Here is a 17,939-nt window from a genome sequence, read left to right on the forward strand (position 1 = left end):
CTGTGCGACCTGGGGCAAATTAGACAACCTCTCTGAGCCGCTGCATCTTGGGCTGAAAAGTGGAGATAATTACACCCCTCCAAGCAGTTGTGAAGATTTCATGAGGTACATATACAATATCTGCACAGTACCTCACAGAAGGTGGGTGCTTACCTTTTGGTAGCTGGTGATCTTAACAATGACTTTATGTCAGAAATTGTGCTAGGTACTGGGTTTCAAAGATGAAGAAAACATCCATCAAGGAGGTCATAGTCTAGTGGGAGAGACCGACAAGTTCACAGACTGCCTGAGATGAGGTAGGGTGATGTGGAAGTAGAAGGTAGGATTAGAACTAGCCCAGGAACTAGCAGACCTGCATGCTACTTACTTGTTGTTTGACCTTGGCCAAATCTCAGCTTCAAGTGTATTCATCCGTGAAGGAGGTGGAGGGAGGACTAACATTGAATAAAGAACATCTTCGGTCCCTTCCAGCTCTAATTTTTGAAAAAACTCCTGAGCATTCTGTCTTCCCTCACTTGACTCACGCTCTCCTAGTCTTTTTGTCTTTTAAAAATCTTACCATCCTCAGTCCAAATGCCATCTCTTCCAGGTAGCCTTCTTTGATTTCTTGTCCTCCAAGTAGAAACTTTTCTTGAGCTATAATACTTTGTTTTACTTTTGCAGAGTGACTCCTAATTATATAGTCTCCTGTCTCCCTTTAATGGTTGAGGAAAGCCCTTATTTACACTATGAATAACTCCACAGAATCTCATCATGTATCAGATAGAGGGGACCAAGTTTCAACCACTGCAGTGATTTTGTTCACACCATTGTATCAGTCAGAGCCTAACAGGAGACAAATGGTACTTTACCAAGATGTGGGCAGGCTGTGGGAAACCACAACGGCAGTGTGGAACCCTAGGGCTACAAGCTCCTAGGTCTTTAGGAGGGGAAGGAACCAAAATTAAGCACCAAAAAGGCAGCCAGACAGGAGCCTGTGAACTTCAGTCAAGGGATGCAGTCAGCCTAAGTAATTGCCCAAGGAGAAAGCTGGGGGATTTATATCTCACTCACCTCCCTCTTCCAGTCTCCTGCTGGTACATCCCAGTGGCCAAATCCAGCCAGAAGCCAGAGGGCAAGAGAACCCTTTGCTGCAGTCCATCTCAGTCAGTCACACAGAGAAGAGGAAACCCTGCATCTGGAGAGAAAAGGGGGAAATATCCAGGACAGACATGTGGATTGCTCAGATTTACCCAGATCTGAGACAAAGCTGGAGTATTTTTTTCTTAAGTATTACCTACACTAACAGATTCCTGGATGAGATCTTGATAACCTCCACATCATCTGCTTTCACAGCACCTCTTGAGAAAATGTCTTTTCCTGCCCAGATTGTATCCGTTATGATACTTTTGGCCACAAGGAACAAAATATCTAATAGCTTAAAGTATAAGGTCATTAATTCTATCTTTAACACAAGGTTCAGATGTTAAGTAGTCCCAGGGTTAGTTCAGCACCACAATCATGTCACTAGGGACCCAAGTTCTTTTTGTGCCTGCTATCATCATATGCATGTTGGCTTCTATCTCCAGCTTATCACCTCTTGATTGCAATGTGGCTGCCACAGCTCCAGATAGGACATCCTCAGAGGTCACTGTACAAGCAGGAAGGGAAGGCAGTGCTGCTCCCATTTTTATGAAGGAGAATAACCTTTCCCAGACTGTAACCCCCACCCCAACCAGTAGAATCTCCCTTATTGGCCAGAAAACGGTCACATGCCCACTGCAGCCCAGTGACAAAAAGAAAATGAGATTGCCACAGTTCATTAAGTTGATCATGAGTCACCCCAAACAAAATAGGGGTTCTGTTTGAGAGGAGAAAGAATAGGTGTCAAGTAGGCACCCAATAGTGTGTGCCACGTGCCTCAACCAAGAAATTATCTTGACTCTTGGGCAGAAAACTGCAGTGATTAGGATCTTGAGCTCTGGAGTCAGACTGCAAATCCCAGTTTTTCTACTACTAGCTTTGTAATCTTGAGAAAACTATTTAACCTTACCTAAACTCCATTTCCTCATCCATGAAAGGGGTATAATAACAATCTTAGCTAAGTTGTTGTGAGAACTGAATGGAGCTATTTGAGTCAAGGAAGCACTTAACATATGGTCTAGCATAAAAGCAAACATTCAATAAATTAGTTTGTGCTAGTTATATTTATGGCAAGGCAAAAAACATTGTTCATCACCTTTGTAACTCTCTAAGTATTAAATTCACCCATCTTAGTAAGCCTAGGTTCCATTTTTAAAAACTTCTAGAAATAAGCTGCCAATGCCAGTGAATTAATTCTGGTAGGATACTATTCTGGAATTACTGCATAATTAAAAGAGTCACATTACAAGTGTCTATCTGTAAAATGGCACCTAACCAAATAATCAAATTTTATGTATGTTTATCACTGCTTCCTAAACTTAATAGTTGCATAATAGTAGTTATGATTTCTACTGGGGAGTATTAATAAGTCAAACAATATGGAAACTGGTTTAACAAAAAGAAATGATACAGTTGAATTTGATGATCTCCAAGGTTTCTTCGAGCTACTTCTAACCATCCATAAGTTAAACATAGATATGTTTCAAGATGCTGCATACCACAGGAATTAGGTCCCAAGATGGTTGTAGAGATGCCAACACAAGTATCGTAATGTCTAAAGGCGGAAAGGGGGGAAGTGGTTTTCTCCTTTCCCCACTTCTTTTTCAGAAATCAAGGAAACCTTTCCCCAAAGGCTCCAAGCAAGTCTTTCCCTCCAGCTTATTGGGCAAAATGGCCCAAATGCCCTTTCCTACACCGAAGGTACAAAGACTAATGAAATACCCTTATCCAGTTTCACCCTCTGGTGCTCAAAACGAGATCCAGCGTCTTACAAACCGCACAGCTGCACGATATCTGAACTTGGGGGTGGGGGAGGGCCTTGTGTGTCTCTTTTCAAATACGAAGAAGGGAAGACTGGGCTTTTAGGTAAGCAATCCACAGTGTCCTCCACAAAGAGACTGCATTGATTTGCTTCTAGTATATATTTCTTCTGACAAGGTGGGGAATTGGTTTTGTTTTATGATATTGCGCAGAGTGCTCCTAATGAGAGTTAAATAAACCCTTCTACTTCGAAAACTTCAGAATGACAGGTATAAATTGCCAATTTTTCTGAAATGACCCATGCTCGCTTACTCCTCTGTACCATCAGAGGTGCCTGTATGGTGGTACGGTTTGTGTGCTGACGGCTCTGGGACCATCACTCACATCAGCGTCCATGTGGATCGTGCTCCTGGAGTTGTGCATGGCTTGGTGCCAAAGCAAGGCACGTGTAGGGAGAAGTGTTCGATTTTATTTATTTCTATACTCTCACTTGTTTCTTTCATAAAAACTTAAATCTCTAGTAATAGTAAATCAAATCATTATTGAGATGAAGTTATTCTCAAGTATTGATGGTGGCAGAGGATCGGGGCGAAGTAGAGTATACAGATAAAACAAGTATTTGCCTTCCCTGCAGAATAGAAGAACATTAATCCTGTTTTTCTTCCCACAGATTATATAATAAAAATTATCTTGAATTTTAAAAATTCTGGTCAACGAAATCTTTCATGTTTGGACAAAAATGTCCATATTTACTGGTATTATGGAAATGATATATGTAATGTAGTCTAACATTAATAATCTAACCAAATTCACTATTAATGTTCTATTCTATCTTTACATTTTATTAGCATTTTTATTTGCCTAGGTCTATGGGCTAATTTGTATGCTAATGCTAAAATATGCTCAATTACAAAAGCAGTTACATGGAAGATTTTATTTCAGTTAAACAAACTAATTTATTGTCTAAAATCTGTATTACTATGTCTCATACATAAGCGTGCATTTTTGGCCATGGGCACACTTACCTGCAAATGACCAAATGAAACCAGCCTAAATTCACAGAACAAGAGAAACATTCAAAACCAAGTGCAGTGCCAACATGCTTTGAAAGGGCGGTTAGTTAAGCAGTCAGATGTCAAGTTCATCTAACAAAGCAGGACAAAGAGAACATTGAATGAAATAGAAAATACCAAAATACCTATCTTTCAACTTTCAGCTTAAATACAATCTCCTACTCAAGGCCAGCCTTGATTTTCTACAGCTGGATGTCAGTTCTTCCTTCTCCAGAACTAATAACATGTGCATAGAGATGTGCTTTGTTTTCCAATAGACCTCAAGATCCTTGAGAGCAGTGTCGATCTCTGATTCATTCGTGCATCCCCCATTGGTCTGGGTACTTTGTCTTTAGTAGAGTTAGCACACATTCATTCAAAAAACAGAGTACCCGTTATAAACAGGCATTGTTTTAGGTGTTGGTTTACGGCAATGAACAGATTTACAAGGTCCATCATTTCATGGGGAAGAAGACAGTGCAGGGGAAGAAGTTTTCCTCCACCCTGTTAGGGTCCCTGGCTGGGTCTGAAAATTCAACTGACACACATTAACAGAAGAAAAGCACACAACTTTATTTAATATAAGTTTTATGTGACACAGGAGCCTTCGTAAGGAAATAAAGACCAGAAGAAATTATTAAACCTGAGTGGTTTTTGATGAAGAGTTGAAAGTCATGAAAAGATGTGATAGGGCAAAGAATATAAGCTGAGAGTAGTAAACCCAGGAAACTCAGCAAATTCTGTTCGCTCAGATTCTTGTTGATATCTCTCCATCTTGGATATCTGGATGCTCCTTTTTACTCCAGGTATGGAGAGGGCACCTCTCCCATGAGGGTCTTATGACCTGCTTCAGAGAAGAAGGGCAGGGAGAAGGTCAGAGAGACTGCTTCTCCTATTTTCTCAAACTGCTTCAGTTTAAAATATTCAATATACCAAGCTGCCATATTTTAGGGTATCACATCCTGAACTCCATCAACAGCAAACCCAAAGCAAGTAAATGATCAAGAAAATTTCCAGTAGTAATAGTACTATAATTAAAATAGAAGATAAAACAGAATGAAATGATGGGTATTTAGGAGAAGACACAGGTTACATCAGATGGATATCATGGAGCAGATCTGCTTGAGAAGGTGACAGTTTTGCTGAAACATTAATGACAAGGAAGAGGGAGCCAAGTGAAGCCTGGAGACCTGAACATTCCAGGCCAACAAAGAGACCTCAGACACTGTGAAGTTTTTAGGAGAGGAGTGGTAGAATCTGATTGACATTTTAGACTGATAGTTCTGATGGATCCATGGAGAAGGAAGAGGGTGACAGTGGAATCAGGGAAGCCAGATAAAAACCTGGAACAGGAACCCACCGAGAAAGCTCAGTGCCATGGACCAGGGTAGAAACAATGAAAATGAAAATTTATCAAGTGCACTGTGGAAATCAGAAATTATAGTTTTAATTTCTGAGACTGATCTCAATGAAAGAAATATGTTACAGTTGTATTTAATGAGAAGCTCTGTGAAATGTAATTGCTTTGTTGAAATGTCCCTTCCCAGTGAGAGGGAGGAACTTAGAAAATAAAAAGTGGGGAAAATACTTAAGTTTAAATTTATACAGGTTCTTTCTTTTGCTGTGTTTATGGAGTAGCACGCCTGGAGAGATGAAACGCTACGTTCAAGGTTTTTCTTTAATCTCTTAAGAAAGTAACATCTACTTGAAGTATACAGTGACCTTAAAGTTTGTGAAGCAACATACTGTTCTTTTAATCTACAGGATGTGTTGTTTTAAGAAGTAGAATTTGTTTCCGGACTTATAAAGGAACTCACAAACTTTGTTTTTAAAGAGCTTCACTACCATACAAAAGGAAGAGAGAAGAGAGTTCTCACCAGAAACCAACCATGCTGACACCCTGCTCTCCGAATTCCAGTCCCTAGAACTATGAGAAAATTAATTTGTTGTTTAAGTCACCAATCTATGGTATTTTGTTATGGCAGCAGACCTGGCTTAGACACATGCAATCACAGTGATCCTTTAAAAAATAAATAAATAAATAAGGGGCGCCTGGGTGGCTCAGTCCTTAAGCGTCTGCCTTCCGCTCAGGTCATGGTCCCAGAGGCCTGGGATCGAGCCCCGCATCGGGCTCCCTGCTCAGCGGGAAGCCTGCTTCTCCCTCGCCCACTCCCCCTGCTTGTGTTCCTGCTCTCGCTCTCTCTGTCAAATAAATAAAATCTTTAAAAAAAATAAAAATAAACAAGATGTTACTCCTTGCTCAATACCAATTATATCCCCATTTTACTCAGAGTAAAAAAAAAAAAAAAAAAAGCCATTGTTCCTACAATGACCAACAGAACCACCATCATCCAGTTACTTCTCTGATCTCTTTTCCTACTGCCCCCTACCGACCCACTTGTCTCCACTCCAACTATGCTGGGCTTCTTGCAAATCTTTCAACATGCTAGACATGCTCTCACCTCAGCTCTCCCCCTGCCTAGAGTGCCCTTCCACCAGATATCTGTGTGGTTCGTTCTCTTCCCTCCATTTGGCATTGGCTCAAATGTCACTTCTCAATGTGCTCTACTTTACCTTCCTATCTAAAAATGCAACATCCTCTTAACTCTTAGAACTCCTCACTCTCTTATCTTTTCTTTCCTTTGTCCACAGCATTTATCATTTTGTTATAAACATAATAATTATATATTATTTTTTCTCTGTTTCGACCTTTGAATGTAAGTTCCAGAAAAACAGCAATCTTTGTTTTGTTCACTAATTTATCCCGGGTGCCTAGAATAGCACCTAGCTTATAGTTGGCTCTCGATAAGTACTTGTCTGCTCGAGTGCTTTCCCTTCAAAATTCTTTCAGATATATTAACTATACTAGATCACTTACTCTTCATAATAATTTTAAAACAGCAATTCAATTTTTGTAATAATCCTATGAGGCAGCTATCATATTCCCATATACTAGTGAATCAGAAAGGTTACTCTGGGCACCCCCACGTTTCTCCACACTAAATGAGAGTCAAAACTTGAACTCAGATATTTATATTCCATATCTAGCCTCCTTCCTTTGCCATGGTGGTCATACTAAGACATTTTCACAGTGGAACAAAATGTCAAAATACTCAAATTAAGAAATCGTGGTCTATTACAACTGCATCAGAATGATTAAAATGAAAAAGACTGACCCTATTAAGTGTTGGCAAAAAAATGTAGACATGTGGACATTCTCATACACTCCAGTGAGAATGTAAATTGGTTCAACCACTTTGGTAAATTGGCTGTTTCTACTAAAGTTAGCAAATGTATATGCTGGGATCCAACAATTCTACTCCTGGGTACAGAAATGAATACTTATGCCCTCCAAAAGATCTATACAAGAATTATTTGTAATAGCCCCAAACTGGAACCCAAATGTCCATTAAGGTTAGAATAGCTACATAAATCTCGGTACGGTCTTAGAATGCTAGACAACAACATAGGAATAAAACTCATCTGCACACAGCAAAATGGATGAATGTCATAGCCATAATTTTAAGCAAAAGAAGACAGACAAAATTATATACTATCAGATTCCATTGATAAGAATTTCAAGAATAGGTCAAACTAATACATGGTGATTAAAGTCAGAATTATGATTACCTTTGAGAGAGTATTGACTGAAGGGAGCACAGAAGACCTTGTGAGGCCCTGGCAATGTTCTAGATCTTAATATGGGTAGTTCTTGAAAGGCTTATCAACATATATAGAAATCAGTTTAGCTGTATACTTAAGATTATACATCTTACCATATAAGTTACATACCAATAAACAAGTTTTTTTTAAAAATGAACACTTTCTATCAGTGAGGAAATGATGGATTATTCGATAAATAGTTACAGAACAAATGACTGGACATCTGAAAAAAATAAATGTTGATCCTTGATCCCTGCCATATTCCTTACCTGAAAATAAATTTCAGATGATCAGATATTTAAGTATAAAAATATCCAGCTACTTTTAGAATAAAAGATGGTAAAATTGTTTTATAATATTGGAGGAAGAAGGCTTTTCTTATCAAGATACAAACAGTAGTCTTGAAGAAAGATTCTTAGATTTGACTACAAAAGACTTCGAATGACAGAACATGACAACACAATTACAACAGACAAAGTTTAAAAGAAAATTATAGTCTTGGAACAGTATTTGTTGACAAAAGCAAATTTCCTTCTTATACAAAAGTTCTTATAAATTAGTAAATAAGCAAAACAAAACAAAATAGTCCAGTGGAAAGACAGGCTAAGTTATAGGAGAAAAAGCCCATCTTCAAACATATGAAAAAACATTAACTTAATTTTTAAATAACAATAAAATTCCATTTTTCATACAACATTGCCAAGGATCAAAAACCTTGATAATATGTTGTTGAGACAGGACTATATATTGGTACACTTCTTTGGTGAGTAATAGGCCAGCATCAAAATTTTAAAATTTTCAATGCAGTTCTACTAGGAATTTCCAAAGACTTATGTACTAGCAAGTATTTTGCAGATTGTATGTAGTAGAAAAGGTCTAGAACAGAGACTGGTTAAGTGAATTGTGATGTATACATTCAACAGAATACTGTGCAGAATGAGGTAGAGCTTCATATCCTGATGTGGGAAGATCCTTAAGATAAATTTTTTTTTTTTAAAGATTTTATTTATTTGAGAGAGAGAGAGAATGAGAGATAGAGAGCACGAGAGGGAAGAGGGTCAGAGGGAGCAGCAGACTCCCCGCTGAGCAGGGAGCCGGATGCGGGACTCTATCCGGGGACTCCAGGATCATGACCTGAGCCGAAGGCAGTCGCTTAACCGACTGAGCCACCCAGGCGCCCAGATAAATTTTTTAAAGTACAGAAGTGTTTGCTCCTATTTGAATTTAAAAAGGAGGTATGGTGGATATTTGCATACACATATATATGCCTGTGTCCTCTGGAGCATCTGGGAGAAATTAATGGCTGTGGTTGTCCCTGGGCAGTGTGACTAGGAGACTGAAAGGGAAAAATGATTTTTGCTAAATACTCTTTTTGCACCATGAATTACGTTTACCAAGTACAATTGATCCTCAAACAAAACCGGTTTGAACTGTGCGGATCCATTTATATGCAGACTTTTTGGGATAAATACAGTACACACTATAAATGTATTTTCTCTTATGAAATTCTTCAAGTTTTTAATTCCAGTTAGTTAACACTGTGTAATATTAGTTTCAGGTGTGCAATATAGTGATTCAACTTCCATACAACACCCGGTGGTCATCATAACAAGTGCACATCATAACAAGTGCACCCCTTAATCCCCCTCACCCATTTCACCCATCCCTCTGCCCCCTCCCCTCTGGTAACCATCAGTTTGTTCTCTACAGTTTAGAGTCTACTTCTTGGTTTGCCTCTCTCTTTTTTCCCCCTATTATAATTTGTTTCTTAAATTGTTTCTTAAATTCCACATAGGAGTGAAATCATATGGTATTTGTCTTCCTCTGACTGCCTTATTTTGCTTAGCATAATACACTCTAGCTCCATCCAGGTCATTGCAAATGGCAAGATTTCACTTTTTTCTATGGCTGAGTAATATTCCACTGTATATATATATACACACCATATCTTCTTTATCCATTCATCAGTCAATGGACACATGGGCTGTTTCCATATTTGGCTATTGTAGATAATGTTGCTATAAACATTGGGGTGCATGTATCCCTCTGAATTAGTAGTTTTGTATTCTTTGGGTATTATTTTCTTAACCTTTTTTCTCTGGCTTACTTTATTGTAAGAATACAATATATAACACATACAATATATGGACTGTGTTAAACAGCTGTTATTGGTCAAGGCTTCCAGTCAAGAGTAGGCTATTAGTTAAGTTTGGGGGGAGTCAAAAGTTATATACAGATTTTTGACTGCACAAGGATTTGAGTTATTCGAGGATTGGCTGTACATGTATTACTTAAAAAAAGACAAAAATAAAAATACTATGTTCAAATAAAAGTAGGAAGAGGAGCAAAAAGGACTGTGGGGAGGGGAAGGGGAAGGAGGAAGAGAAGAAAGAAAAATAATCAAGACCTGCTCTTCTGCATGGCCCACATGGCCTAGCCCATGTCTTACACAGAGTATGCTGGATAAATAAAACTCCCCAATCCAGTCTCCCAGTCTGGAATCTCATCTGAGCACCAGTTCAGTATTTTCAGCTCAGGTTAATCTTTTAAAAACCAAACTACTTGGGGCATGAGATACTTGGCCTAGGGAATTTTCTGGTTCTTGAAGGTAGCCTATGCTGATAAGAAATGAAACCTTACCTAACGCTTACTGTCTTTAGAGGATCTGATGGGTGAGTCAACATTTTGTGAAAACACACACATGTTTGTATATATACCCTATATATATAAAAAACACTAGCATGTTACTTATCCGAAGCTAAAGATGGAGGGGTTAGGAGTCACTCGGACAGTTCAACAGTTCTGTATAGGTGCCAGTTTTGTACTTCTAATGATTTTAGATAAAAAATAGTTTTGCTTTCTGTTGAATTGTATTTTTTTTTTTTTTTACTTATTTGACAGCAAGAGAAGGAACACAAGCAAGGAGAGTGGGAGAGGGAGAAGCAGGCTCCCCGCTGAGCAGGGACCCCCCCCCCAATGTGGGGCTCGATCCCAGGACCCTGGGATCACAACCTGAGCCGAAGGCAGACGCCCAACGACTGAGCCACCCAGGTGCCCCTGTTGAATTGTATTTTAACTAAAAGCTGATGTTTTAAAAAAAGAAATTACTAGAACAAAACCTATTGGCAGAAATTTCATCAACATTAGTTTTTGGAGAGACTTAGGGTTCAGCTAATTTTCTAGACTTGGGGTGTTTGTTCTACAGAAAGTATTCTAGCCCATGTTTATCTTGACCTAGGAGGTTATATGTGTACCAAAAGGAAGTTATTTTAAAGTGAATTTTAACATGGTTTTACAGAATATTGATAGAGCAACAGCCAAGGTAAACAGGTGGTAAAACTTGAGAAATTCTCAAGAATTCAGTTTTGAATATATTAGTGTCAAACTGAATTCTTGAGAATTTCTCAGACAGAAAGACAAATACTATATGATCTCACTTATATGTGGAACCTAAAAAAAAACAAACTCCTAGAAACAGAAGAGATTGGTGGTTGCCAGAAGCGGGGGCGGGAGAGGGGGAAATGAGTGGAGGTGGTCAAAGAGACAAACTTCCAGTTATAAATAAGTTCTGGCAATGTAATGTAGAGCATGGTGATAATTAACAGTACTGTACTGTGAATTAGAAAGTTGCCAAGAATAGATCTTAAAAGTTCTCATCACAAGAAATTTGTAACTATGTGAGTTAATGAACATTAACTTACTGTGGTAATCATTTCACGTTTTATACTTATGTCAAATGAATATATTGTACACTTTAAACTAATACGATGTTATATGTGAATTATAGCTCAGACTCGAAAAAAAACGAAGGTTTTAAGTTAACTTTTGGCTTAAGTCCTTTTGTATAAAACTCAAATAAAATTTACTTGAGTAAACGAGAAAACTGGATAAATACATATATATCTGATTTGGTTATTTTAATATCTAAGAAACAAAGGAAAACTCAATCTATTTTTTAAAGATTTTATTTTTGCGAGATAGCGCGCATGAGCACGCATGCACAAGTGGGGGAAGAGCGAGGGGGGAGGGGCAGAGGGAGAAGCCGACTCCCTGCTGAGCAGGGAGCCCAATGCCAGACTCCATCCCAGGACCCTGGGATCATGACCTGAGCCAAAGGCAAATATTTAACCAAATGAGCCGCCCAGGTGCCTGAAAACATAATCTTTTGGCCTTGTCAACTAGTTCTATATGTTTGCCACAATTAAAAGAGAGAATAAAGCACAAGACAATAGGTTCTGAGTATTCTTTAAAAAAAAAAAAAACAAACAAACAGCAACAACAAAAAACAACCAATTCACTTGGGACATCCCAAGTCTGAAAGATTTTATCCATTCCCTTAATAATCACTACAGCAATGATGCATTACATTGAGAACGGTTCTGAGTAGTGACGATAAGACACCAAAAAGCCATAGTTATCAGAGAGAAAGATTCATAGGCTCATAACATTTAAGATGTGGAGGAGTTAAAAATCACCCACTGCCTAGTAATGGGAAATGAATTTGAGCCATTTTCAACAACATAAGGATTGATCCAAAATGTGTATTGCAGTTTAAGTAACTGAACAATTAAATATATGAAAACAATTTTCCATTCCCTTTTACCGACTAAGGCTCTACAATACAAGGGAATTTTACCATGATGGGCTTTCTTAGGTTTGGGGAACACGAGCATAACAAAAAGCCCTCTTTCTCTCCATCCTACAACTCATATGGAGGGACAAATATTCTCTTTTTCAAATCATCTTTGCAGAGGGTCATATATTTTGATACAAAGTATTAGGAAGCATGTGGGATAGAAAATGGAAGGAAGAAATTTAGGAATAGATTTTCATTTGGATCCTAGTCTTGACCACCCATAATGGTATGAGCCGGGGCGGGGGGAAAGGCTACTTTTTAGAAGATTTGGTAAAAATAAGCAAGAGGATAATATTCATCTATCATGAGTAAGAATCTTTCCAGTTATTAAAAAAATCTACACAAAATAATTGACATACAGAACTGATGTTTAGAAACAATGGAGTTACACTTTAGATTACCAAAATTATCTTTTGTAGCTGCAGAGGTAGAGCACGGTGAATGCAGTGTTGTTGAAAAAAAGGACAAGCTTATTCAAGGGACCAAAATTTCTAATTCTAGAAGAATGTGATGCTAGGACCTTTGGGGAACCTCATGCTCCCTGTGCTCAGCTAAACAAGAGGCCTGCTATCACTCCTTCCATCACCACAGAGCAGAAACAAATATCACAGAAACATTATGACCTGTGGAGGCAGATTCTCCCACCTTTTTTTTTAGTTTCCAATCATCCCTTACAGGCTGAACTGCATGCTCTTGATTCTTTTCCTGGGTCTCGGCAAAATGCTTATGTAACTTCTTGGCCTTTTCACAAAAATTAAGTTTTGTGCTGGGACAAGTTGCTAGTTGTATCAAGAGTACTAAACCATGAAATCCCAAAATATATTATTGTAAAGGTCTTGAGTGTTCATTCAGATTATAAATAAGGACATCTATACAGAATCCAATCTGAGCTGAAATGTAGGCTATCCAGTGTAGCTGGAGCATAGGGGTCTATGGAGACAAGGTAGTAGACAGAATTCTGGAAAGAATGTTGGAAAACCTTGAATGTCAAGGAGCCCAAACTATGTTCAATAAGCATGGAAAGCCCTTTCAGATTAGAAAACAGTGTAATGATATAATCCAAGTGGTGCTTTTAGGCCATGGAAGATAGAAGTTGAAGGAGAAGAAATTTGTTTTTAAAAATTTACATATGCACTGGAGAATGTCAAGAAAGCATTACAAGTTATTAATAGTAGCTCAGTAATTATCTCCGAGTGATAGAATTATCAGTGCTTTTTATTTTATTCGTGTTGTCTAGTTTTCTGGAGAATGCATAGGAGTTGCTTTGCATTAAAGAAGGTCTAAATGAACCCCACACGTGTGTAACCCAGACTGAACAATTGTCGAGATTTTGCCATATCTGCTCCATTTCTTTTTTCTTTTTCATTCCTTTACCAGTTTCTTGCCCTGGGTGGTTCCTGTGTCTTTCTGACCTGACCCATTAGTTCTTGATAGCTTCCTTGCTTTCCAGCACAGCAAGATATCCCAGACTACTCTTAATTTCCTGCCACAGGCTTGGAATCAGCCTATCTTTCAAGGTGCTTGAGTTTCCTTTCAGTGGGTACTAAAAAAAAAAAAAAAAATTGTTTTAAGAAATAAAGGTATAAGCAAAAAGCCAGTTTTATACAGAAGTGATTTCTGGATAATTGTGGGTGCTACCATCCTGGGGACTTGTAGAGAAAATATTAGAAGTAGCATTAAATAAGTGAAAATATGTAAACATTCTGAAATGAATCTGCTTTTAAAACAAAGCAGACTTGTCAGCATTAAAAACCCCAGAAGGTAACCCTTCTTCAATTGGGGAAATATTCTGCTTCTTTGTGATCTTTGCAGTAAAGATTTCAAGCCAGCTCTCACTGGATAGAATTTAGCATCTGTGACACTAGATCCCTCATTTTCATAAATTGGAGCAAAATGCTAAGTAATATCTAACACCTTCTCCTTTCTGTGTCAGGGGAATCTTCATCCCCTAGTCCAGCCTAAACAGATAACATACCAATGCTCTGTTCACACCATGGAAGGAAAGCTTTAACCTTTAAAGCGGTGATTCTTAACTTTTTCCTCCCCACTGCAAGTGAAGGATACTGAGCTGAACCTCTGTGTGGGGGTAGGGGTGTGTGTTTAAATAACAGCTAAGCTCTCTTCCTCCTTGGCTGCTTGAAACTTGGCCACCATCATGAACCACACAGTGACTATCTGGACCAGGAGGTTCATGACCAACCGACTACTTCAGCAGAAACAGATGGTCATTGATGTTCTTCACCCTGGAAAGGCAACAGTACCTAAGACAGAAATTCAGGAAAAAGTAGCCAGAAATGGACAAGACCACACCAGATGTCATCTTTGTATTTGGATTCAGAACCAATTTTGGCGGTGGCAAGGCTTTGGCATGCTTTAGGATTCCTTGCATTATGCAAAGAAAAATGAACCCAAACATAGACTTGCAAGACATGGCCTACATGAGAAGAAAAAGAGATCAAGAAAATAGCAAAAGGAATGCAAGAACGGAATGAAAAAACTCAGGGGGACTGCAAAAGCCAATGTTGGTGCTGGCCAAAAAAAAAAAAAAAAAAAAGCGAGCTAGAGATTGGACAACAAAAGGAGTAAAGATTCTGAAGTGACTTTATCTGTGGTGACTATGCAGATTTTTCATCAGAGGATTAATAAACTAAGAACTTAAATAATATAAAGAAAAGCTAAAGCGTAAGGCGTGTTCATGACATCAACACTATTCTCAGTCCTTACATGCATTAGCTCTTTTAATCTTGACAACGCTATGAAGTAGACACTAATTAGCTTCATTTTTATAGATACACACTGAGGAATAAAGCGAAAGAAGAAAGGAGCCTACGCCGACTCAGCCATGACTTTCATGGAGCCGGAATTTGAATCCAGGCACTCGGACAACAAACTCACTCAGGGTTTTTCCCTTCCCTGAGCAAATGGAAAAATCCTAAATCTCAAAACCCCTGCTGGAGAGAAGTTACTCTATGTAAGAGGGAAATACCAGAACCATTCACTGTGAAAGCAAGAAAACAGGGACGCCTGGGTGGCTCAATTGGTTAAGCATCCAACTCTTGATTTTGGCTCAGGTTGTAATTTCACATCTTGAGATGGGCCCCGAGACGATGGGCCCCACACTCAGCGGGGAGTCTGCTTGAGATTTTTCTCCCCCTGCCCCTCCCCCAATTTTAATAAAATCTTTTAAAAAATTTAAAAATAAAATTAAAAAAAAAAAAAGAAAGCAAGAGAACAAAATGCCCACGGTCACCATTATATCGTTCTGGCTAACCCAACAATATGTTTGGTTGACAAATATATCATTCTTACTCAGAAAAGAACAAAAAAAATGTGTTTGTTGAATGTTCACTATCAGTACAGGGCACTTTTCACATTGTATCATGCAAGCACCTTGAGACCACCTATACGTAAGGACAACATCTTCATTTCTCTAACACAATCAGTCTTGGCACAGAGGAAGTAAACAGTATAAAAGCAAGTAATTTTTGAACAAATTCAATTTGATAAAGAGCTCTGGATCTTACACAAGCCCTGACACGTACACGTGACCATGTCTTGCCCAAATCCACATGCTTTTGAGAGTGAAAGAGGGTCCAGGACAATGAGCCCTTTCCATCGGAGCAGTGTTGCTGCATTAAAGCACGACCAAATCAGTGGAGTCTCAAGGCAAGGTAATTTATAACTGTGGTAGAGTACTGTATTTTAGAAGAATAAAGGCCAATTTGTAGGACAGATTTGTCAGACCTGCAGCTCCTTCCTCTTTACCTGTTTTTATGAGCCATTAGTGAAAACTTTTCCTGCCATTTTTACAGTCCTTCATTTATGCTGTTGTTCGGTTCTAAACCTGAGTGCCTACAGATGTCTGCCTGTCCCTTTGGTCTTTGTTCTTAGTTTAAGTTTTAAAATAAACTATAAATACTTTGCAAGGTTTTCAAGGTCAAACGCAAGGAGGACTTTTATCCATAATTCCAATTTTAAAAGATTAAACATTGGGATCACTTACATAACCTTAGGAGTGGCAAAACTTTATAGGCAATTCAGAGAAGTATCTGTTCTTTCTAGTAAAAGAAAAAAAAAGCCCAACTATGTAATTTTTCGATCTTTGTTTCTGTGGCCAGAAAAAAAAAAAAATCAGTATTTCTGGTTTCTATGAATTCCTTCCATATTCTAGCATTTTGGGACTAGTGGTAGTGGGGGAAATCTGGTTGTTTACATCCTTATAAATGATTAAGCTTTCCTATTTTGCCAACTCAGCCTTTTAAGTCTCCTAGGAGCTAGAGCAAGGATATAATATCATCTGTGGTGTTATTTGCAAACATAAAAGGAAATGACTCTGTGGCTCATAGATACCACTTACATTCCATTGTAGACAAGGAAGCAGGAAACATAAGCATAGTAGTTATAGATTTAAATGGTTTGCCTGTTGTTCCATAAAACACTTGTTTCATTTACTCCTCTAAGTCTGTGCAATTTAGCTCAGCTACTGTGAAGTAGAAAATACTATCAATTAGAGCCGCAGTATGCTGGTCCTGAATCACAGGGCTTCAGTACCCTGGTGTGTTAGGATACCCGAAGCTATACCCTGCTTCCCACCCCAGCACACACATCGTAGCAGGGCTGGATGTGTTCAGGGGCTAGATCTGGACGGAAAATTAATAGAGAGCAAAACCAAAATGGCACAAAGTTAAGAAACAAAAGTTTTTCAGAAGGTAAAGACCTGGAAAATCGTAACAATAAAAATGAAAGAATGATATCTGCCCCACAGCTCTGGCCCCTTTTAGTTCTCTAAGTCTAGATCTCTAAATTGGCAAAATTGGGAGGGACTGACAGGTCAGTTAGGCCCTCACATCAAATTCAAGACGTCTAAAATTGAGCTTATTTTCTCCCTTCTCTGCCATCCTACCCCAGCTGCTCAGTCAATGGCAAGACCACTGGCAAAGGCCAGAAACTGAAGTCATTTTAACTGAAGGCCAAGCCCCTTCCATCTGCACAGCAATCAGTGGGCAAGTGCCGTGGACCATTTCTGTTTTGACATATTTCTTGTATCCTTTGCTCATTCCTCATTTCCACCGCCTCACTCTGGTCCACGGATTCCTTGGTGGACCATTAAAACAGCTCTCTGGCTGGTTCCTCCAGCACCACATCATCCTCTGCTTCTAGTCTGTCCTACATACTCTCCAAGGGACAGGCTCATCTTCCTGAAACTCCACTTTCCCTTTCTTCTGCAGGGAGGGTCAGCAAGCCCATGGACTCCAAAGCCCTCCATAGTCTAGGCTTCCTCCATCCTCCTCAACCCTATCCTACCTTCCAAATATTTATTCTCTGATCTGGTCGAGGTCTTCTCTTCACAAGCCCACAAACAAACTACAATCCCTCCCAGCTATTCACTGGCCTCCTTGTCTGGCATACCCTCCTTTTCTCCCCTGCCGTTTGCAATTCAGCAGCAAGTTCAAGCCCTAATGTCAACCCTTTCTTTCTCTGAATTATATTGTTTGACCAACACTGGATTTTTTTTTTTTTTTTAATCAACAGCAGAGCTGTGCTATCCTTGTGGGTGGTCCTGTCAACCTTGAACAGGGGAGGCAGAGGGAGGGTCATAGTGCTGGTGGGCAGGCTCCCATGCCAGATGTTCTCTTTTAAGAATGTGATCTTGGTATGGAACCTGTGTCCAACAGATGAATGGATAAAGTAGTAGTATATATACA

The 17,939-nt window shown here is 38.9% G+C and overlaps 1 pseudogene; it reads left to right on the forward strand.

The window, feature by feature from the left end:
- The first annotated feature begins 14,389 nt into the window (after positions 1-14,389).
- Positions 14,390-14,797, forward strand: LOC114208108 (small ribosomal subunit protein eS24 pseudogene; annotated as a pseudogene).
- The last annotated feature ends 3,142 nt before the right edge of the window (positions 14,798-17,939 follow it).

This window comes from Eumetopias jubatus, unplaced genomic scaffold, assembly GCF_037043125.1.
Source record: "Eumetopias jubatus isolate StellerSeaLion01/CBP00866 unplaced genomic scaffold, mEumJub1_p1.0 scaffold_4, whole genome shotgun sequence".
Classification (NCBI taxonomy): Eukaryota; Metazoa; Chordata; class Mammalia; order Carnivora; family Otariidae; genus Eumetopias; species Eumetopias jubatus.